This window comes from Ochotona curzoniae, unplaced genomic scaffold, assembly GCF_017591425.1.
Source record: "Ochotona curzoniae isolate NIBS_2020 unplaced genomic scaffold, NIBS_Ocur_1.0 contig_3498, whole genome shotgun sequence".
NCBI classification, from domain to species: Eukaryota; Metazoa; Chordata; class Mammalia; order Lagomorpha; family Ochotonidae; genus Ochotona; species Ochotona curzoniae.
In genome coordinates, this window is record NW_024465885.1 from 9,831,080 (window position 1) to 9,854,260 (window position 23,181).

Below are 23,181 nucleotides of genomic sequence, written 5' to 3' on the forward strand. Positions count from 1 at the left end.
AAACACACAGTACAGTATGAGAACTTCTGCTCAGAAAGTCAGCAGTCACCAATGCAATCTTCCAGGACTGACACTGGCAGGAAGTTGGAGTAAAGAATCAAGCCCTAGCATTCCAATATGGAAAATAAATGTGTTAACTGCCAGGTCAAATTCCTGTTATTCTGGATTCTAAAGTAAAATGGAAAGCATGTGGACACATATTGAACCCTATGTTAAATGCTGTACATATCTAGCAAAGCCTTTTTTTTTTCTTGTCTTTGAAAATGAAATAAAATTTTACCACAGTGAAGTCAAAAGATTTTGCCTTTTTTAAACCTGCCATACAAATGATACTTCAAGATGTTCTCTTGTCAGAGAAGAGGAATAGCACCAAACAAAATCAAAGGCAAATGGGAAGAACATCCCAATATAATGACAACAGAAGGCTAAATCAATGAACAACCTATTCCTAAAATGTCAGGACCAGAGTACCACCCATAGATATTAACCCTGAATAAAAATGGCTTAAGTTCAATCAAACATCATGGATTAGTAGACTGGATTTAAAAACAAAACCCATCTATTTGTTGTCTAGAAAGGACAATTTCACCAAAAAAAATCAACAGAAACTATATCTCATGGATTTTGATGTTTCTTTTAGTTCCATTTCCTCAAAACATTTTTTTCCTGATATTAAATTCTTCAGACTCACAGATCATACAGTAGCATATTTTTCTTCAAGAAGGTTCCTGATTTTGTTTTTCATTTCTTAAGCGACACATTAGTCATTCAGTAGCATGTTATTTAATTTCATGATGTTGTTGATTTCTTTTTTCTTCCTGTTGTTGATTTTGTTTTGTGGTTTTTCATTTAAGGGGATGCATAGTAGCTGTGTAATGGAGACTGCCATATCTAGTAACATGTCATTTAACTTCATGGAATTGCAAATCTCTATTTTTCTTCCTGTTGTTGATTTTGTATTGTTACTTTTCATTTAAGGGGATGTATAGTAGCTGTGAAATGGAGACTAACATGTCCAGATGTGAGGATGCAATGTAGTATGCATCTCTACTTCCAGACAAAGATGGACTTACACTGAAACTATTTCCTGTATCCTGACAATAGGATTCTAGAGTATCTGCCATTGTCCATGTCCACAATGATGGGCATATGATTGTGTATGAAGAACTATGCTTTAGTAATGATATAGAGGAACTAGGTGTGTTAGGGGTAACATTTTACCTGTAGGTTCCTGCTCAACAGGAGGGGTCAGTGAACACTTAAAATCCAAAAACCCTTCTTCAAATGTTTGGTGTCTCTCCCTCTCTCCTTTCAAGAGCCATTCTACCTCCAGCCCCACTCCTGGAAGGTGCTTCCCCTTCGCTCTGATTTCTTTGTCCACCTGGTCACTTTGCAAATAAGCTTCTTTGTCTGCAACTGATTCCTGGCCTTTTATTTCTATATTAATCTGAGGAAAGAGCTCACCAATCTTCTCTGATAACAAAACATGACTTTGCTGTAGTGTGAAAGAAACATGCTCAAGTAGTAAGAAGCAGCAATATTTTAGTTTATATACAACCCCACACGTACAAATACATACAATGAAAGTGAACTTTCATTCAACTGGGAGAACTTTCATAAAAATAATGTAATAGCTATTATTATTTTAAGATAGAAGAGCAGATTATAATATTATCATAGATATTTGCATGTGCTCAATTTTTACACTATTCTTGTACTAAAATGATGATGAAAAAACAACATTCGAGGTTGTCAGTAAAAAGAAACAGTTTTAGAATCAAGTACAGCACTATATATATACTTAGGTGGAAATCAGTATAGCTAACTGCAGGAGCAAACCTTCTCCCATGTGCATTTTATGCCAGTGTGTCAGATGTTTCCTGAGGCCAGATACATTTTCTAAATATTAGTTTATAATATTACTAGAATTCCTATCTTCATCAGATTATAGTTTCATATTTCTCATTTGATTTTAGATTTTGTCACTGTGGGATAATGCGCTAAAGGAACAATTCTGTCTAACTCTAGGCAACAGTAGCAGAAGCACTGGAGAGTAGCTCATCATGATTTACATAACTGTAGAGCACATTATCCCAGGAGGGAAATGATCCCTGCAAAAACTGACAATAAAACTACGGGAAGGAGGTCCATCCCAGTGAAGGCTCCAGGAGGGCACCCGTGAGTGCTTGCTTGCTGCCACAGAAAGACAGTTCCCAAAGCTGATTAGGTTGGTATACCAACCCTTGTCACAATTCAGGTACATTCTCTTTCTCTAAAGGTCTACATTATGAATCACTTGGTGCAATATAGACATGCTTGCTTAAGACTGAACAAGAGACACACTACCCTGGAGCTGACACTTAACTTGGGCTATCCATCTTTTTAATACATCCTGTAATGGAATAGTCAGATATAATGTATTGCACAGTTTAATGAATTTGTGAAACCACAGATTGATTTGACTGAGCATGGCATTCTCTATTGTAGATTATTCAGCTTTTATTTCTGTTGAATTTGAATGTGATATGCCTGGAAGATATACTATAAAAGCAAAGAATTTTTTTTGCACACAGTATTAAAATATAGTATGCAAAAGTAGCAAGAATTATTTGTTAGTGCTTCTCAGCCAAATAAATAAATAAATAAAAGACTGAGTTCTGCTAACCTAAGTTGATAAAGGAGAAACAGTGGAGTTCAGTGATTAATATTTTGAAGTTGCTTTTGGCTTCTACACTATGCAGAAACTTGGGATGGTACCTTTTAAAAAACAATTATATATAGAGAGAAAGGAGGAGAGATAGAGAGGAAGATCTTCCATTCAATGATTCACTCCCCAAGAAGCTACAATGGCTGGAGCTGAGCCAATTCGAAGCCAGGAGTCAGGAGCTCCTCCGGGTCTCCCACCAGGGTGCAGGGTCCCGAAGCTTTGGGCCGTCCTCAATTGCTTTCTCAGGCTACAAGCAGGGAGCTGAATGGGAAGCAATGTTGCAGGAATTAGAATCAGTGTCCATATGGGATCCCAGCATGCGCAAGGCAAGAACTTTAGCTGCTTGGCTACCATGCCAGACCAGGGATGGTGCATTTTAAGCTGTATCACAGTAACTGATACAGAATCAGCCTTCAGTAGATGTATCAGATATACATTTATTTAACATTTTTTTCTATGCAATTTATTTCTCATTGCTATTGTTAACTCATGTAGCTTAAAAAAAATCAGATATTTGTTTAGTATCCACCAAATGCCTAGTATTAATTCACGTCTTAAAATTACTTCTTTATATTAGCTGTATCTACTTTGTAATTATCTGGCTTAAATTGTCTCCACAGAATGTTACTGTGAGGCTCTGATTTCAAAGTTCTTTTTATGAGATGCATATCTGAGTTGATCTGTTGGTGGGGGGTCCTTAGCTTTCATTTTACATTCCAGTTATGTTCTCGGGGCATCAATTAAAGCAAAACTGCAGAACTTCTGCCCTCCAAACATAGAACATTTAAAACATACATTTCCTAAAATGTTTATGGGTTTCTGTGATACCAAAGTATGCTGATTTAACTGATCGCCAATGGCAATTACCGTAGCAACTCAATTTTTTCTTTCAGATCTCCTATGACAAGCGCAAGATAAATTAAAGGGGAAATCACAAAGACACCTGCCATTCTTTCTCTTCCAAGAAATTCCATGCATTGCGGTAAAGGGAACACCCTGGAAATTCCAAATGACTGCCTCAGACACCGTGCCAGAACTCGGTGGAAGTAAGCCTCTCTGGAGCATGAGCTGTTAGAAGCTCCACCTGAGGGACCAAGGAGCAGATGAGATAACTTTTTGATAAGTACCACCTCTTGAGAAAGCCTTTGCAAAAACTGGATTTTTTAAATCTAAGCCATGAATAAAATTAAGATGAGAATTTGATACGGTCCCATATGTATGAGAATAATGACCACATTGATGCAAGGCATTTCTGCATTTTTATTACAAAAAAAAATAAATAAAAGCCCAAAGCACTGCAATCTTGAATGTTAGAAAAGATCTCCCCAAAGTATGTCTAATTCAAAAATTATATAACCAGTACATGGAAGGAATCTTTAACGGTCTTATATGCCTTTACATATGTAGTGGGAAATGCAGGTTGTTTGGGGAAAGAGAGTACTGAATTAGGACTCAGAAACTGGCTAACACTGTGAGGTCTATTATGAAATTGTTTTATCAGTTTTTTTAATCTACTTAAGCACCTATACCTTATTGTCTTCGCCCACACAATACTCAGCATGTTCAGATCCAACTTTCCACTCTGATGTCCCATTTCTCTGTATTATACATTTTCCAAATTCATAGTACATATTTTGGCAGGATCCACAATTTGATGATGCCTTTTCATAAATCAGGCTAGCATTTCTGGTCTTCAGTTTTCCATAAGATATTCTTTTTATTGCTGCAATTGCTGCAGAGTTCACTTAGGTTTTTCAAATTTCCTTTTTGGCATCTTCACAGGTGTTATTTTCTTCTGCTCTTGGCACATCTCTGCAATTACGGAAATTCTGGCTAAGTGGTTTCCTGCTCATCATACGGCCTCAACATGTTTCTGGGGGCTTATTAGAGGTCAATGTCCAGGTTAATAGGGCAGGGGTGCCACCCCCTAAAATGCCAGCATTCTGGCCTGTGAATCTACATGAGCAGTAATCACAAACACATTATTTAATCCTGGTTGAAATGGTTATCTCACATCTTAAAATGGAGACAATAATGAGTACTCTTCCTATTGAGATGTTGTGAACACCAGATGAGACCATCTATTACATTTCAAATAGTCAACAGCACTTATACCTCAGATTGTTAATATTAATAAATGTTAGAGTTTGTTTGCTATGCATGCAGACCTTAATAAAAGAATATTAACTTTGCTTTCTGGAAGTCTGCAGCTCACAAATTTGGTCTTTTGTGTTATCCTTGGTCGTATACCTAGATATATTTTTATTGTCCTGTAACTTCATTGGAGATATAAATTTTATTTTCTTGTGTCTCAATTAGAGGTCTGATGAGCTGTGATTCACATTATGTCATGAATGAATTATTTTAGGATGAATAAATATGTATTTCAATAAAAATGCAGTAAACCGATAACTATATAATAAAGATTATATCTTCTACATCTTGTATTTCTTGGATTTAGTAATTTCCTGTGTCAAATGTTTCCAAATAAGGATAATTCAAAGCCTGGGGCCAGGATAGATTTTGGAATCAGCAAAAACATGATTAAGTTCAAGCTCCATTGTATAATGTGATCTTGTATATATTTCAGTTTTCTGTTTTTTATTTCTTCATCTAAAAATACTAATTCTTGTCTGTTTCTCTAAAATCAAATGAAGTGTGAGATTATGATTATCTCACCTTAAGTAGTAGCTAAAACTTAAATGTCCTTATTTCAATCACTTCAAGTGTCAATATATCTAAAAGAAGCAAATACCTTCAAAGGCAGACAAGATAATTAGAAAACTTTTATCTAGAATTCCTTTGAAAACATAGCAATTGAAAATGCTGTGTTTATTTGCACAACACCACAATGGTGATGCTCAAATCACACTACACACCATCTCCAAGTTCATCCTCTGCTACTTATTTCCAACTTTTTCCTGGCCATCCCCTCAAGGCTAACATTATGGTTTCATCACTTCTCACCAACTATTATGGCATTGCAAACCATATACTTACTCTTTTTTTTTTTAAGATTTTTTTTTTACTTATGTTTTATTGGAAAGGCAGACATACAGAGAGGTGGAGAGACAGAAAGGAAGATCTTCCTTCCAGTGATTCACTCCCCAAGCGGCCACAATGGCTGGAGCTGAGTCAGTTCGAACCCAGGAGCTCCCCTGGTCTCTCACATGGGTGCAGTGTCCAGAAGCTTTGGGCCGTCCTCGACTGCTTTCCCAGGCCACAAGCAGGGAGCTGGATGGGAAGTGGAGCTCCTGGGATTAGAACCGGTGCCCATATGCGTTCCCAGTGCATTCAAGGCAAGGACTTAAACCGTTACGCTATTGTGCTGGGCCGTATTTACTCCAGTTTCATCTCCCTTAAATGTAGGTAGAATATTGTTGCATTCTGAAACTTCAATCACCAATTTCTACCAAAACAAATGATTATTAACACAAAACTCAGGATATTATGTATTATCATATCCTACATCACTGTATTTTTGATCTCTTATGGTGGTAAATGACTATGGAGCTCTTCCATTTACTATCCTAGATCTCTGACCACTCTTTCGGGGATGACATGTTGAATCATTCCAGGGTAGCAGGCAGTAAAAAAGATTATCATTTCTGAAGGGCCACTTCATCATTTGCATGTCTGGTACCACTAAAAATGTCCAGAATTTTATTTGAATTGACATAAAATAAAACACTGCTCACTGCACTAATTAACTGGACAATAGAAAAGCTAAAAATCCCAATTCTAGAAAATCTAAGTGCCATGCTGATGCACATACATTATAACTTATTATATATGATTCTACAGTTGTTTTGTTTCACTCACTAATCAATTGGGTAATGAGTGATTTCAGAGATTTAAAAATATTTTTATTAATTAAATAATATAATTTCTAATGATGCACTTATTAAATCTTACATTACACCAATCATGAGAAGCCAGGATCAAGAGAACTGAGTTTGTTCAAGAGTCTTTCATCACTGTATGTCATGCTGTCTCTAGGTAATTTGTCACTCCTAATCCGGTTCTATGGAAAAGGTGTGGGGGCTCAGCTGTTTCTGAGCACTTTTGAGAGTAAAAAACAGAAGAGAGTGTGATTAATGACAAATAGTAATGGGTAATAGAAGATTTTGTGGCCTAGTACTTTTTATGCATACTTTTCCCACTCTTAATATGGCACTTACACAGTCTTGCTGCCCGGCAAATCTTTTTCCAGTGAGTTAGTTTTACATAATTGTAAATGATTTGAGTCTCAAAAGCAAAGTTACAGAGCTATAGCTTTCCAGAGACTATCGAATGAACATTTGGGCACAGCATACGCTGGTAAATTCATGCTTGCATGGTCTTCATTTTTTCCCCCAGATGTCATTATCACATTGGTAATTATAACTACTGTATTTGAAACTCTTATCACTCTTCATATTGTTATCTGTAAATCATTTCTCATGATTGCAATAATTCCCACGAGGAAGCTGCCAAAAAAATTCTTATTTGAGAAAAAGTCATCGGTGCACAAAATTGAAAAAATATTGCATAAGGTAATTAAAATAAATAAGATAATGCCTTCTAGTGTTACAGAAGAATTTTACACACTACCATAGTATCTGTATGTAGTCATTGGGTTTAATAATGAAGGACAGATACTGAATTTGTGCAATGGTCTGGTGCCCAACTCTTGCTGCATCATATATTCTTTTTGCCATCAATTTGTGATTTATCTGAGCTTGGCCATTTATTCTTTTACTGATATATGTAAGTAGGTACAGCATCATAATGTTGTTGAAAATAGATAAATAATTTGAGAGTCTGAGAAGAAAAAATAAGCAACCAGTTCGAAGCTCTTAACTTTTGTGTTTTTTCTTACATGCTTTATGTGATAAACACTCTGGGAGACAACCTTTCCTCAAAAAATAATTGCTTATCTGGCTCACTGACTGCATGTATGGTCAGACACAAAGGAGTGAACTAATGCTTTGAAGCCAGAAAATATAATCTAATATCAGACTCTAGAGAATTCAAATGCAATATGTAGTTTCCATTATCTGATAAGTGAAGCAGCTAAGTGGATTTTCTTAATAAGTTCCCATCAGCAATCAGACATGCACTACAACTTCATCTCTCACTAGCCTCTCTCTTCTGCTTTTTTGATGTCTTGCAATTGAGCTACAGTAACTGCAAGCAAATTTGGCACCATTAGACTACAAAGAGTGCTAAACAAACAACAACAAAAAATCTCTTGTCCTTATCAAAGATGTAGAGCCCGAGATGTGTTTGTAGGAAACCATCCTCCAATAAACTCCCGGTCAGTAAAGCACTCAACATTTCATGCTGCCAGTACCACAGTTCAAACTCAGTTGAGGTTCTATCATTGGAAATATTTACCAAGCATAATATCCAGCATCTTATTATCCTAGTGAGTTCAACAATTTCTTGGTGAGACCATCTCTGGTCTGAAGGTAAACAAGGTGGAGAAATCTACCATGGCGAGAGGGTTCGGGGAGGGGTGGGGGGGAATCCCAGTGTCTATAACACTGTGTCACATAATGCAATACAATTAATAAAAAACAGAAACAAAAACAAAAAAGCATCTCATGCTGGCTTAGGAGAATAACTCCTTTCTTTAAAAGGTTGTGATCTGGTTACTGGTTAGGTGACAGGGAGTGATGTTTATGGAATTTTGAAAGGAGGCAAGAAATAAGCAAGTTATTTGTTCAATTATCCCACTCACTGAATTCTAGATGCTTCCAGAAGTTCTGTAATCATCCATGAAAATCTGGTGAACCTGCAGGTCCTTTAACATAAATAAATCAGATGCTAAAGTATAGTTTGTTTCCAAGAGAACCAACTCTAAATGAGAAACAAATTGGAAGAAAAACCTTTCAGTTGGAATGTGAAAGAAGGAAAAAGAATGCAGACAACCTGAAAATACCATCACTAGTATAAAAAAATATTTTTGCCTGCATAAAGAGTCAAAATTATGATTGTTGGTAATTAGTGGTTATCACAGGACTTTTTTCCTTTTTTAAATCTTGTCTTAATAGATCAAGTGCATTGTTCCGTATGTCTGCCTGCCTCTATGTTTCTCCTCCCTTTACATTCCTCTAAACTTTTCAACATTCTAAAATATCTAAATGGGACATTACTTTCCCTTGAATCTTAAGCAGGGTATCTAGCACTGTAGTTCTGGCATTTGGCTTACAAGGGTGTTTCCCTGAGGGCTTTGGCTTTTATGCTGTGCAGGAGGGGGTTATTTTTCTATAAGCCAACTTTTTCTTTGGGTGATTCCAATAGGGCAAGTTGCCCATTCTTTTAGTGTAGAGTAGTGAGCTTGGGTGGTTGCCACTTAGAACTTCTCCCAAACGGCAATTTTCCCAGAGGGAGCTGAGCATGGGAAAGAAGTAAGAGCAAGATTCTCTAGTTCCCAAGCTGTGAGATTTTTCTTTTTTAACTTTTTTGGTAAAAGAATAAGCACTGCCAACCTACCACCTTGTTTTGTCCTTGTAGTCTCACTCTGAAAACTCTTTTATATATAGCAGAATATCCCAACCTTTGGAAAACACAATGGATCTTTCCAAATCATTTTAGTAACGAGGGGATGATAACTGTGAAGTTTTATACTGCTGAAGAAGAATTTGAATCATTTTCTCTCCAAAATATTGCCAGCACAACTTTGCAACTGTAGTTTTAAATCAGGATTCGGGAAGATACGTGTGTGCAAATAGTGTTTCACATATCATCCCAGTTAATTAGTTTCATTTGTCCATTAATTTTCTAAAACTTTGAACTTTTGAAAGTTTGACGTAATTTTAAAGCAATACATCCCCATATTTAATCAAACAAAATTACAGGAAATGAATATTTAAGCCATAGTCTATACCTGATTTTTGACATATCATTATTTCAGAATACATGCTGTTAACTAAGTAGGTTATTTTTTCGCTAGTTTTCCAAAGCATAGAAATGTTATTGAAATCAAATTATAAGTATTATTTTACTTGTTTTATGCTTTATTTCTTTTCTTTTTTTATTTTCCCCAACCCTATAGCTTCAGTTTCAAAATAATATGTATCTTGTCCCCCTTTTCTTAATACATGTCAGTAAGGAATATATTGTGTTCCTTATGCCTCTTGTTTAACCTATAGCAATTTCTATCAACTTTTGCCAAATTTAAATATCTATTTGCACTTATAATTTTATTGGTTTCTTATAAGTTTAATGAGCTTCCAAGAATGTCTTGCTGATATTCTTGTCATTGAAGTACCTCTTAAGGCAAGGATCTAAAATAATAATAATAAAATAAAATAACACTATCTACTTGGATTGTTAGAAAAAGAACAAACTTCAAACCTACATTCTGAATGATTTTACCCATTTTTATTTATATATGTTAGTAAAATGCAAAACTTTAGGAAGGTCCAACCAACTTGAAGTAGAAATTAATTTGCTTTCTTTCTGTGTAGGCGATCTTGTTATATAAAGGTTGGGATACTAAGAAATGTCAGTCAATGATCTATGAAATGTATTTCTTTGTATTTCTTTAATTTATATTTTTCATTTTTAGCAAAACTATATCAACTATGCTTGGATAGATTATGCATTCAATAAATAGTAATTAAATCCTTAAATGACTTCAGATATGATGCTGGATGTAGGGCAGGGAAAATCATTAAATTTCATTCCAAGTTTCACAGTCTAATGGGGAGAAAATTGTAAAAATTAATTAATGGTGTTATTAATATGATGTTATAAAAATTCTGATTCTGGAAAAGTTAGAATGCTGACCAGGGGGCATCATATAATTTCGAGAGTATTTGGCAAACTTTAGAACTATGCTTAATAACAAATAAAATCAATGAGGAAACCCTTTGTAGATATGAGGTGGAGTGATTTTTCACTTCAGACATTTCAAGGATTACAGAGGTATTAGAAGACTAAAAGAGGAGTCACACAGAGTCGAAGAAGGCACTGGCAAAAGGAGGACTTTTAATAATAGGAACTCTCCCACACCGACCTGCTTAGCCTTCTTCATGTGCAATATGGGTGGAGCAGCAATTTTTCGTGAACTTAGGACAGAGGATATAAATAAGTATTTGACTGACAAATATTAAAGAAGGAATTATTTCATAATGTTCTCTGTACCTGTGAAGGAACTGGAGACCCTTCCAGACGGAATGCATTGAATAAGGTTAACACTAGTGGCACCAAACTTGCATTCACCTGAGAAGAAATACAATAGATGTACCCTATGTTTATAGCAGCCTAATTCACAGTAGCTAAAATATGGGATCAAACAAATGTTCATTAACTGAAGTTTGGATAAAGAAATCGTGGGGTTCAGTACAATGGCGTAGTAGGATAACCCTGCTTCTGCAAGTGTGGCATCCCATATGGGTATTTTCTCCACTTTCTATTCAATCTGGCTCTCCACTTATGGCCTGGGAAGTCAACAGAGGATGGTCTGAGGTCTTGGGCTCCTCCCATCACTTACATGGAAGACCATGAAGAAGCTCTTGGCTCTACTCTTCATATCAGCTCTTTTGTGTCAGTTGAAGCCATTTTGGGAGTGAACTAGCAATGAAAGATTCCTCTCTGTCCCCCCTTCTCTGTTAAAATCTGCCTTTCAAATAAAAAAAAATAAAGAAAGAAAGAAATTGTGGTATACATACACAAATGCTACTCATGTGTATAAAACAATGAAACCCTGTCTTTTGCAACAAGGTAGATGTAATTGAAAATCATTATGCTCAGCAAGGTAAGCCACTCACAAAAAGACAACATATCTTTCTGATTTGTATTGTATATTATACAGAGTAAAAAGATTTAAAAAAAAGTACTTGTTGAATGTTGCATTTAGTGGAGGATTAAGTTTGTGATTAGAAAATAAAATGAAAGTACCTCACTGCTAGTATTAAAAGAAAACATGAACTAAAGGAGGGAAGAGTGTGAAGCAAGGCTGGAGGGATGGTATAGTACGAAGTTTCCAATCATTATTCCCACATTCTCTGTTTCTCCTTCCTGTATGTGGGGGAAGGGAGGACATGAGGGGAGAAACCACACCCAGCCTCCCAAATGCCTCTGTGGCCTGGGAGGACAGTCACCCAACACCCCACCCCAGGGTCCCGTGGGACATTCTCTGAAGGTCCTGCTCAAGAGATTTTGATAGTTCAACAGTTCTAAATCATTGTCGATCTTGCCACTCCAAGCACAATGAAATCTCTCCAGAATCCACTCGCTGATATAGCCACATGATTTTCTTAAAACTATATATATTTAATGCATGTAATTGTTTTTTTATATACATAAAAGTTAAGACTAACTGCATAAAGTCCTCGCCTTGCACAAGCCTGGATCCCATATGGGTAGGATTTTTAAGCCCAGCAGCCCCAATTCCCATTTAGCTCCCTGCCTGTGACCTGGAAAAGCAGTCAAAGATGGTCCAAAGCCTTGGGATCCTGCACCCGCCTGGAAGACCCAGAAGAGGCTCCGTGCTCCTGGCTTTGGATTGGTTCAGTGCCAGCCATTGTGACTGCTTGAGGAGCAAGTCATTGGATAGAAGAACTTCTTCTCTGTCTCTCTTTCTCTCTGTATATCTGACTTCTCAATAAAAATAAATAAATAAATAAAAAGAGTTAATGAGGGCCTGGCACTCTGGCCTGGTGGTTAAAATCCTTGCCTCGGATGCACCAGGATCCCATATGGACGCTGATTCTAATCCCAGTAGCCCTGCTTCCCATCCAGCTCCCAGCTTGTGGTGTGGGAAAGCAGTTGAAGGTCCAAAGCCTTGGAACCCTGCACCTACATGGGAGACATGGAGGAGCTCCTGGCTCCTGGCTTTGACGGGCGCAGCACTGGCTGTTGCGGTCACTTGGGGATCTTCCTCTCTATCTCTCTTCCTCTCTCCATATATCTAATTTTGCAATAAAAATAAATAAATCTTTTCAAAAGGTTAATGAATACAAATAAAATAGGACAAATGACAAAATAAAATAATACAAATAAATGACCTGGGCACAGCCTAATAGCCTAGTTGCTAAAGTCCTCACATTGCAAGGGTCAGAAACCCAAAAGGGCTCCAGTTCTAATTGCAGCTGTAGCCTCACTTCCTATCCAACTCCCTGGGAAAGCAGTGGAAGATGTCCCAGAGCCTTGGAATCTGGCACCTGCAGTGAGAGACCCAGAAGAGACTCCAGGGTCCTGGCTTCAGATTGGTGCAGTTCTGGCCAATCTGAAGGAAGGGGAGTTCATCAGGAATTCAGGTGGTAAAACCAGATAAAAAGCTGCACATCCTGCTGGTTTGTTTGATTTGACCAAGAGCAGAGACAGCAGCAGATCCCAAACATGCAATCAAGGAGCAGGGTGGATTTCACACAACAGATTCCCACTAGAGCTGAATGAGGCACCCTTTTATGTAGGGAGGCAAAAGCAAAGTGGGACAGGTCTGTGGATGCAATAAGCTGGGAGCAAACTCATCCTACAGGTTCCACCTAAAATAGGCTCAGACCTAACTGCAAACAGATAAGACCTCCAAAGTGGTATGTCAGGCACCATTTTGTACAGGGTAGCAAAGGCTCTGAAACTGCAGGGACAATATTGATCTGCACATTCGCCAAGCTGGGGGGTGAACTCACTGACATCAGTCCATTGCACTGGTCCCAAACTGAAAATAATACCGAATGTGACATCTTATGACACAAAATAGATTCATGTGGCCCTCAGATCTAATGGCCATCAGCTTCTAACAAGATCAGAACCATCAATAGTCTAGCTATTCAGGACACATGTTGTCTCTCCAATCATGGGAAATGTGCTCACCAATAATGGAAGAAATATTATACAGACAATGGTGTGGCCTCAGCACAGGATTTCAGGAAGTAGAGTGCTGAGCCAGGAGCTGGCACTATGGAGACCGTGGTGGAAGTATAACACAAGAGCCCAAATCTGAAACTTGCTGCAGGCACAAGTAACTGCATACAAGGAATTGTGTGTGAACCAGAATAAGTGAAATTTAAGTGTAGATCTGTGGGTGACATGGTTTAGAAACCTGCCTTAACGACAAGAGTCTGCTAGCCAGAAGTGCAATAACCAAGAGCAAGAGACAAAAGCACACTGAGTATTAGTAAAGACTCCCCTGTAAAGGAGCAAAAGCCTTAGCTAATCTCAGAGAAAATGGGGGATACACAATTCAGAAAACTCATTATAAAGTTTCTTAACAATGAGAAGCACATACACAGGAATTCAAGGAATTTAAGACACAAAATCAAGCTGAATTATTGGAAATGAAGGACATAGCAGAACAAATTAAAAATTCAGAGGAAAGGCTCAATAGAATGAAGGAGGTAGAAGAAAAATTTCTGATTTGGAAGACATGTTTTGTCTCTGTTGGAAAACAATAAAAAAAATATAAGTAGAACTGGGTCAAGCTAAAAAAAAGGTATTCAAATTAAGACATAGTATCAAAAGGCCAAATGTAAGAGTTATGGAAGTGCCAAAAGGTGCAAAAAGAGAAGCTGGGTTTACAAATGTATTTAAGGATATAATAAAGGAAAACTTCCCAAATCTGGAGAAAGAATAGAGAAACAACATTCAGGAGGGGCACAGAACTCCCAACAGGACTAACCAAAGTTATCTTAAAAAAAAAAAATGATCTTTACCACAACATGATAATCAAACTCTCTTTAATTGGACATAAGCAAATGATCCTTAAATGTGCAAGTGAAAAAAAAAATCAACATAGAGTGATGACAATTAGAACCACAAATCCCATCTGTTTGTTGCATAAAGGAGACACATCTCACCAACAATGATCAGTAGAAACTATATCTCATGGATTTTGAGGTTTGTTTATGTTTCATTTCCTCAAAAGTTTTTTTTTTCTCATATTAAATTTTTCACTGACTCACAGATCATAGAGTAACATTATTTTCTTCAAAAAGTTTCTTGTTGGGGGAGTTTTAAGATGGCCGACGTAGGAGGAAGGCTGTGAGGGAGCGTTCAGCGAGATAGGGATAAAACGCTACAGAAGCAGCAAAGAGGAACAGCAGGGAACCGCAGGGAGAGGTCTGTGAAGCTCCCTGGGACAGTGTGGAGCCAAAAAGATCCACACAACTCGGAAGAACAACGAGAACGGAGCAGGACAAAGGTAGAGAAACCGACATCCCACTCCAGACCTGCAGAGTCACTTTTGAAAACGGCCTGACGGGAGACGCGGCCAGCTCAGAGGCAGGGAGATCGGGTGGATCGTCGCCGCCGGCGGGAAGCCTTTGACAGTGGCGGAGGCAGACTGCAGCAGCCGGACGTTTGGTGAGCGGGGGGTTGACGTGGCAGCCTCCGCATTCCTCGCCCCCTACTGAGGTTCCAGCCTCTGAGAAGGCGGGGCAGGCAGCCTGAAACGGTTGGGTCTGTGCCTTGGGAACTACGCGCAGTGGTGTTGGTGGTGAGGGAAGGCGCCTCGGATGTTCCTGCGCTGAGGGGGGCCAGTGCGTCTCGGTGCGCAGAGGCTGCTGGCGAGGATCTGGAGTCCCCCACATCCTGCCTGGTGGATGCACGAGAACACCAGGAGGATTCTGATCGCTGCCTGCAGCAGCCGCCTCCGCAGCACAGGTGTCAGGTGTCAGGTGTCAGGAGAGCTCCCAGTTTTGGGAAGTGTAGCGCTGTGTGTCCCTGGCACGCAGGTACCACTCCCATAGGGTGAACTGCTCACTCCTAGCCTCCCACCCCGCAGTTCTGAGCGTGGGCGACCCACCAGGAGAGCTCTGAAAACTCCTGCATCACACTGACACGGTGAGAACCTGCCGTGAAATCATTATAACAGGGCGCCTGGGTCACTCCTCCGCTAAGGGCCTGTGTGGGGGAGCCACACGGGAGCAGGGGCTCTGAACACCCACACACCACGAGTGGTGGACTCACTGCACAAGAGCCACGCCTGGAAAGTGCCTCACCCACAGTTCCGTGTGTGGGAGACGCAACAGGTGGGCCCTGAAAAACCCTGCAGTCCCTGACACGGAGAACGCAGGGAGAAAGCACATAAAATCTTCTAAGCCCTGGGGATTCCCGCACAGGGGGCACACCCAGAGAGCGCCTCCATCCCTCCACGCCCTGGGGTGTCACACCTGTAGAAGAGGTGCCCAGAGTGTGCCTGGAATCCACTGGGCCCCCAAGGTGGTGCTCTACAGCCCCGGGCCCTGAGAACGCACCAACGGTGCCTTGAAAATTACCACGCCCGGCAACAACCACGCCTGCAGGCTCCAATCTCTACAGGAAAGCACCTGACAGCCCCTCAACACACGGGTCCATTTGCCCCACCAGAATACACCAACGCAATGGGAAAAACCACCAGAAAGAGTTGTGCTCCAGATGAAAGAGCCAGCACCCCACCAAACAAGGGCCAAAAGCCATTATCAATATCGGCGATGCGAGATGAAGACATGGAAGTGTTACCAACAAAGGAATTGATGAAAATAATGCTAAAATCTCTCAGAGACGTGGACACAAAGCTGGAAGACCTCCAGAACCGCATAATCACCGAAATACAACAAATCAAAACCAAACTGGATGCCCAAGAGAATAAAATTGAAAGCCTCATCAACAGAATAAATGCGGCAGAGGAAAGGATCTCTGAAACAGAAGACACACAAAATGAAGGTGTCCAGCGAATTAAACAGCTGGAGACAAACCTCAGCAAAACTAATAAAATGATGCAAGAGATGAAAGATTACCTTAGAAAACTGAATATTCGGATCATCGGCCTCCCCGAGGGAGTAGAAAGAGAATCTGGGATGCAAGCAGTGCTTGATGAAATTATACAGGAAAACTTCCAAAACACTTGGAACACAAATCCACCCCGCATACAGGACGGACAGAGAACTCCCAACAGACATGATCCAAAGAGATCTTCACCCAGACACACGGTGCTCAAGTTCTACTCCAATGAAGACAAAGAAGGAATCCTGAGACAAGTACGAAGTAGAGAAAAGATCACATACAGGGGAAAACCCATCAGAATCACTGCTGACTTCTCCGAAGAGACCCTACAAGCAAGGAGAGAATGGACAAAGATCTTCCAAGTCCTGAAACAAAACAACTGTCAACCAAAAATAATCTACCCAGCAAAGATCTCATTTGTATATGAGAACGAAATCAGATACTTCAATAGCAAAGAAAAACTAGAAGAATATGTCTACACAAAAGCAGCTCTGCAAAGTCTCCTTAGAAATGCGCTAGTCCCGGACAAAAAGGAGGCAAATCACAAACAAAGTTGGCAAATAAGAAGGTCTCCAAACTAAAGGCCACACAAACAAGACAATTACATAGGCAACAACACACACACAACACAATCACATGGCAGGGCAAAATTGCAACCTCTCAATTTTAACTCTCAACACAAATGGTCTAAATTCACCAATCAAACGACAGAGATTAATAGAATGGATCATCAAACAAGACCCAACCATCTGTTGCCTACAAGAAACGCATCTAACCAGAAAGGATGCAAAGAAACTGAAAGTGAAGGGATGGAAAAAGATATTTCACGCCAATAGACGAGAAAAAAAAGCTGGGGTAGCTATCCTAATTTCAGACGAAATAGATTTCATTCTAACTAACATCAAAAGAGACAGGGAAGGCCATTTTATACTGGTGAAAGGAATGATCCATCAAGAAGCAATCACCATCATTAATGTTTATGCACCGAATCTTAATGCACCTACTTATGTAAAGCAATTACTTACAGACTTAAGGGAAGACATAGACACCCGCACAATTCTTGTAGGCGATCTCAACACACCTCTAACAACAATGGACCGGTCTACGAAACAAAAACTCAACAAAGAAACAACAGAGCTCACACAAACAATAGAACAACTGGACTTAGTAGACATATATAGAACTTTTTATCCTAAGGCCACAGACTATACCTTCTTCTCAGCGGTGCATGGCACCTTCTCCAGAATCGACCACATGATAGGACATAAAGCGAATCTAAACAACTTCCAAAACATTAGTATCATACCATGTACCCTCTCAGACCACCATGGGATGAAACTGGAAATCAACAACTCAAAACTCCCCAGGAAGTATAGGCACTCTTGGAAATTGAACAATATGCTATTAAACGAACAATGGGTCAAAGAAGAAATTAAAGATGAGATCAAAAAATTCATGGAAACCAATGAAAACTCTGATACTACATTCCAAAACTTGTGGGACACCGCCAAAGCAGTGCTACGAGGTAGATTCATCGCAATCGGAGCGCATGTCAAGGCCCAAGAAAGACGCCAAATACAGGAACTAACCACACACCTCCAGGATCTGGAAAAACAGCAGCAGAAGAGTCCCACGCACAATAGGAAACAAGAAATCATCAAAACAAGGGAGGAGATAAACCAAATAGAAATCAAAAAAACTATACATAAAATCAACAAATCAAAAAGTTGGTTTTTTGAGAAAATAAACAAAATAGACACTCCACTGGCCCGATTGACCAAAAAAAAAACAAGAGAAAGTGAGAATCAACAGCATTAAAGATGAAAAAGGCAACATAACAACAGACACTGCAATCATTAAGAAAATAATTAGAAATTACTACAAAGAACTGTACTCCCACAAATTTGAGGACCACCAAGAAATAGAAAAGTTCTTGGACTCCCACCATTTACCAAAACTCAGTCCGGAGACAACTGCAGAATTAAATAAACCCATAACCGAGGTAGAGATTGAAACAGTCATCAAGGATCTCCCAACGAAAAAAAGCCCAGGCCCAGACGGCTTCACTACAGAATTCTACAAAACATTCCGAACAGAACTAACCCCAATCCTCTACAAGCTCTTCAAAACAATAGAGGAGGAAGCAACCCTCCCAAACTCATTCTATGAAGCCAACATCACCTTAATCCCAAAACTGGATAGAGAACCATCAGAGAAGGAAAACTACAGACCTATTTCTCTGATGAACATTGATGCTAAAATTCTCAACAAAATCCTAGCCAATAGAATTCAAAAAATCATCAGACAGATCATTCATCCGGATCAAGTAGGATTCATCCCTGGAATGCAGGGATGGTTCAACATTCGGAAATCCATAAATGTTATAAACCATATCCAAAAACTGCAAAACAAGAACCACATAATAGTTTCAATAGATGCAGAAAAAGCTTTCGACAAAATCCAACACCTCTTCATGCTAAAAACTCTAGCCAAAGTAGGCATAGATGGGAAAATCCACAACATAATTAAAGCAATTTATGAAAAACCCAACGCCAGTATCATACTGAATTGAGAAAAGCTAGAACCCTTCCCACTGAGATCTGGAACAAGACAAGGGTGCCCACTATCACCACTGCTATTCAACATAGTCCTAGAGGTACTTGCAGAGGCCATAAGACAAGAAAAAGAAATCAAAGGCATACGTATAGGAAACGAAGAAGTCAAGCTTTCACTATATGCAGATGACATAATCCTATACATAGAAAAACCAGGAGACTCAATACAGAAACTGCTAGAACTTATACGAGAGTTTGGCAGAGTGGCGGGGTACAAAATTAACGAACGAAAATCAACAGCCATAGTGTATGCAAATAACACCAAGATGGAAGAAGATCTAACCAACAGGATACCATTCAAAATAGCAGAGAGAAGTATGAAGTATTTGGGAATAAATCTAACCAAAAGTGTAGGAGACCTATTCGAAGAAAACTACAAACTATTTAAAAAGGAAATTGAACAAAACCTCAAAAGATGGAATAACATCCCGTGCTCCTGGATAGGCAAAATCAATATCATTAAAATGTCTATACTACCACAAGCAATATACATTTTCAACGCAATTCCAATCAAATTGCCCAAAACATTCTTCACGGAACTGGATACAATGATTCAAAAGTTCATCTGGAAACACAAAAAACCACGAATAGCTAGAACCATCCTGAAAAATAAGAATTTAGCAGGGGGAATCACAATCCCGGACCTCTGGACATACTATAGAGCAGTGGTTATCAAAACAGCCTGGTACTGGCACAAAGACAGAAAGGAAGATCAATGGAATAGAATAGAAGCACCAAAAGGGAATCCACACAGATACAGCCAATTAATCTTTGACAAAAAGACCAATGACAGCTTAAGCAAGTGGGAAGGACTCTTTAGTAAATGTTGTTGGGACAACTGGCTGATAGCCTGTAGAAACAAAAAGATAGACCCACATCTATCACCATACACTAAGATCCAATCTACATGGATAAAAGACCTAAACCTACATCCAGAAACCTTCAAACTCTTGCAAGAAAATGTAGGAAATACCCTGCAAAACCTAGGAGTAGGTACCGACTTTCTAAGAAGGACACCAAAAGCAATAGCAGTTGAGAACAGAATAAACAAATGGGACCTCATCAAACTAAGAAGCTTCTGTACAGCAAGGGAAACAATCAACAAAGTAAAAAAGCAACCCACAGAGTGGGAGAAGATCTTTGCACACGATATAGGCGATAGGGGGCTAATTTCCAGGATATACAAAGAACTTCAAAACAACCAAAAAACCAAAACAAACAAGCCACTCAAGAAATGGGCACGGGAAATGGGCAAACATTTCACAAAGGAACAAGTCCAAATGGCAAACAAACATATGAAAAAATGTTCCAGCTCCCTAGCAATAAGGGAAATCCAAATTAAAACATCGATGAGGTACCACCTAACACCAGTAAGATTGGCCCACATAAACAAGAACACCAACGACGCTTGCTGGCGAGGATGCGGGGAAAAGGGAACCCTACTCCACTGCTGGTGGAGCTGCAAATTGGTACAGCCTTTATGGAAATCAGTCTGGAGAACACTCAAACAACTCAAAATCAGCATACCATATGACCCAGCAATAGCACTCCTAGGAATATATCCAAAACACCTGTTTTACGACAAACCAACATGCATCCCTATGTTCATTGCAGCACAATCAGTAATTGAGAAAACATGGAAGCAACCGAAATGCCCATCAGCAGAAGATTGGATAAGAAAGCTTTGGTTCATCTACTCCATGGAATACTACTCAGCTATTAAAAAAAACAAAATGCAGTTCTTTGTGGCTAAATGGGCACAACTGGAAACTATAATGCTAAGGGAAATGAGCGAATCCCAAAAGATTAGATACCACATGTTTGCCTTGATTTAACCTGTAATTTTTTGTTTGGTTGTTTGTTATTTTTTTGAACCTGTCATTGATACTGTCTCAACCCAGATGTTTCGAAGAATGGAACTTGCATTATTTTTAACATATTGTTTACCCAATACTATGTCAATTAATTCCATAATGTTGTATAATGATACTGAGGCCTTGTTGGGGCTTTTAACTGACTGGATCTTTACTCTGTTAGACCTATCTTCAGACCATAGAAGGTCTCCCCAAGAGGCCACTGAACTTATCTGGACAATAAGACGCTGAACTTTATGCTAGGCATGTGTTTGCAAGCAATGAATCTCAACTGAACTTGAACTATGGTTATGCAACAAGGTGGAGGAATCCACCATGGGGGGAGTGGGGGGAATCCCCAGCGCCTATAAAACTGTACTACATAATATAATGTAAGCAACAATAAAAAAAAAAAAAAAGCATTTAAACCAAAAAAAAAAAAAAGTTTCTTGTTCTTTTTGTTTCATCAATGATACTTTAGCCATTCAGTAATGTATTATTTAACTTCACGGTATGGTAGCATTCTATTTTTTTTTTTATCATTTTTATCATTTTTTAGTGGCTTTCCATTTAAGGCAATATATAGTGACTGTGTAATGGAGACTATTATATCCAGATGTGAGGCTACCATGCAGTATGCATCTCTATTTCCAGACAAAGATGGATTCCCAATGAAATTGTTTAGTATACCTTGACAATAGGATGCTGAACTCTCTGTCATTGTCCAAGCCTGCAATGATGGACTTATGACTGTTTATGGATAACTATACTATTGTAATATCATTACTTCTTTTTGCTATTGTTTAAGTATGCTATATCAATGGTACTGATTTTTCATATGATCTACATACATCTTCCTGTATACTTCACTTATTGTGTAGATTGCCTATAACTCGGATTATGATATAAATGATCAGTATATGAAATAAGTAAGGAATAATTATCAAAAAATACTGGTTCTTATCGTGGCTGCTCCACTTCCCAACTGGCTGCCTGCTTACATCCATGGAAAGCTGCAGAGAATGCCCCAAATCCTTTGAACCCTACACCCATGTGCAAGACCTGAGGAAGCTACTAGTTTCCGGCTTTCCATAGACTCCAATCCTACTATGGAGGTCATTTGATCAGTAAGCAATGGAAGGAAGATCTTTCTATTTCTTGTTCTCTCTGTAAATCTACCTTTCCAATAAAAGTAAATAAATCTTAAAAAAATTACCTGACATGTAAAACGATGGCATTAATAACAATAAAATATTAAAATGCAATTAATGTTAAAATTTTTATGCCGATAACATACTAAGAAGTGAATAGCAACTTTGACATTTCATATGTCCCACATACCGAGTTTCTTAATTGCTTCACAGAAGATACATTCCTGGAAGAAAATAGATGAAATCAGAAAGATGAAGTGAGATGTGGAGAATTAGGGTTATGTAGAGTGCTGTGAAATGTGTAATCACTAATCATTTTTAGAATTCCTAAGTCACAAGCAAGATTTCTCTTAGCTTTGCAATTAATTTTAAATTGCACATGTTGTGCAAGCACACAAATGTACACACATATACATGTGCACAAATGCACATGTGTGAACAAAGCTACACGTCATGCATAAATGTTATGTATATGAACATTATGCAAAATATCAGCTCAAGGTCTCTGACTTGTTGAAGCAATTGCTGATTACCAGAAGTTCAATCATGGAATTTTAGGAAACATTCAATTTCACCTGGGCTAAAATGGAAATTTGACAGTAAACCTTTTATAGTTAGCTTTTAATGACGAAAACTAGCCTTATATTTTAGCTTGTTCAAGTAAAAGCATTTTCTTGTTAAATAAATATGATAATCAGGAAAATTTTTAAGTGCATAATTTGACTCTGATCTGTTAATTCAGTTCAGATTTGCAAAAACGAGGACAGAAATTTTGTCACACATTGATCTAATATTCATACTACTGTAATTTTTAAAATTACAATTTCATGGCATTTTGGTGTGTATATTTTAATGAATGTAATTTATTTATAAATATGCTTATCTGATTTAGTTATGTATGTATATTAATGTTAAACTAGTTATTGTCTAGAGATGTCTAATCTTTTTAAAAATATATTGTATTAATAAAATTATGCTCATTGCCTGTGTGAATGGTACCTGAATGTGCTGGTGAAGATACCTGGATCATCACTGCCTGAAGAAGCTGCATACTGGCATCTGCAATTTACTGTTATAATCTTCCATGGTAAGACTTTTTTTCTCCCGAGTTTGCTTTGAAATATTATCTGCATCAGAATATATGTGGGTATATATAT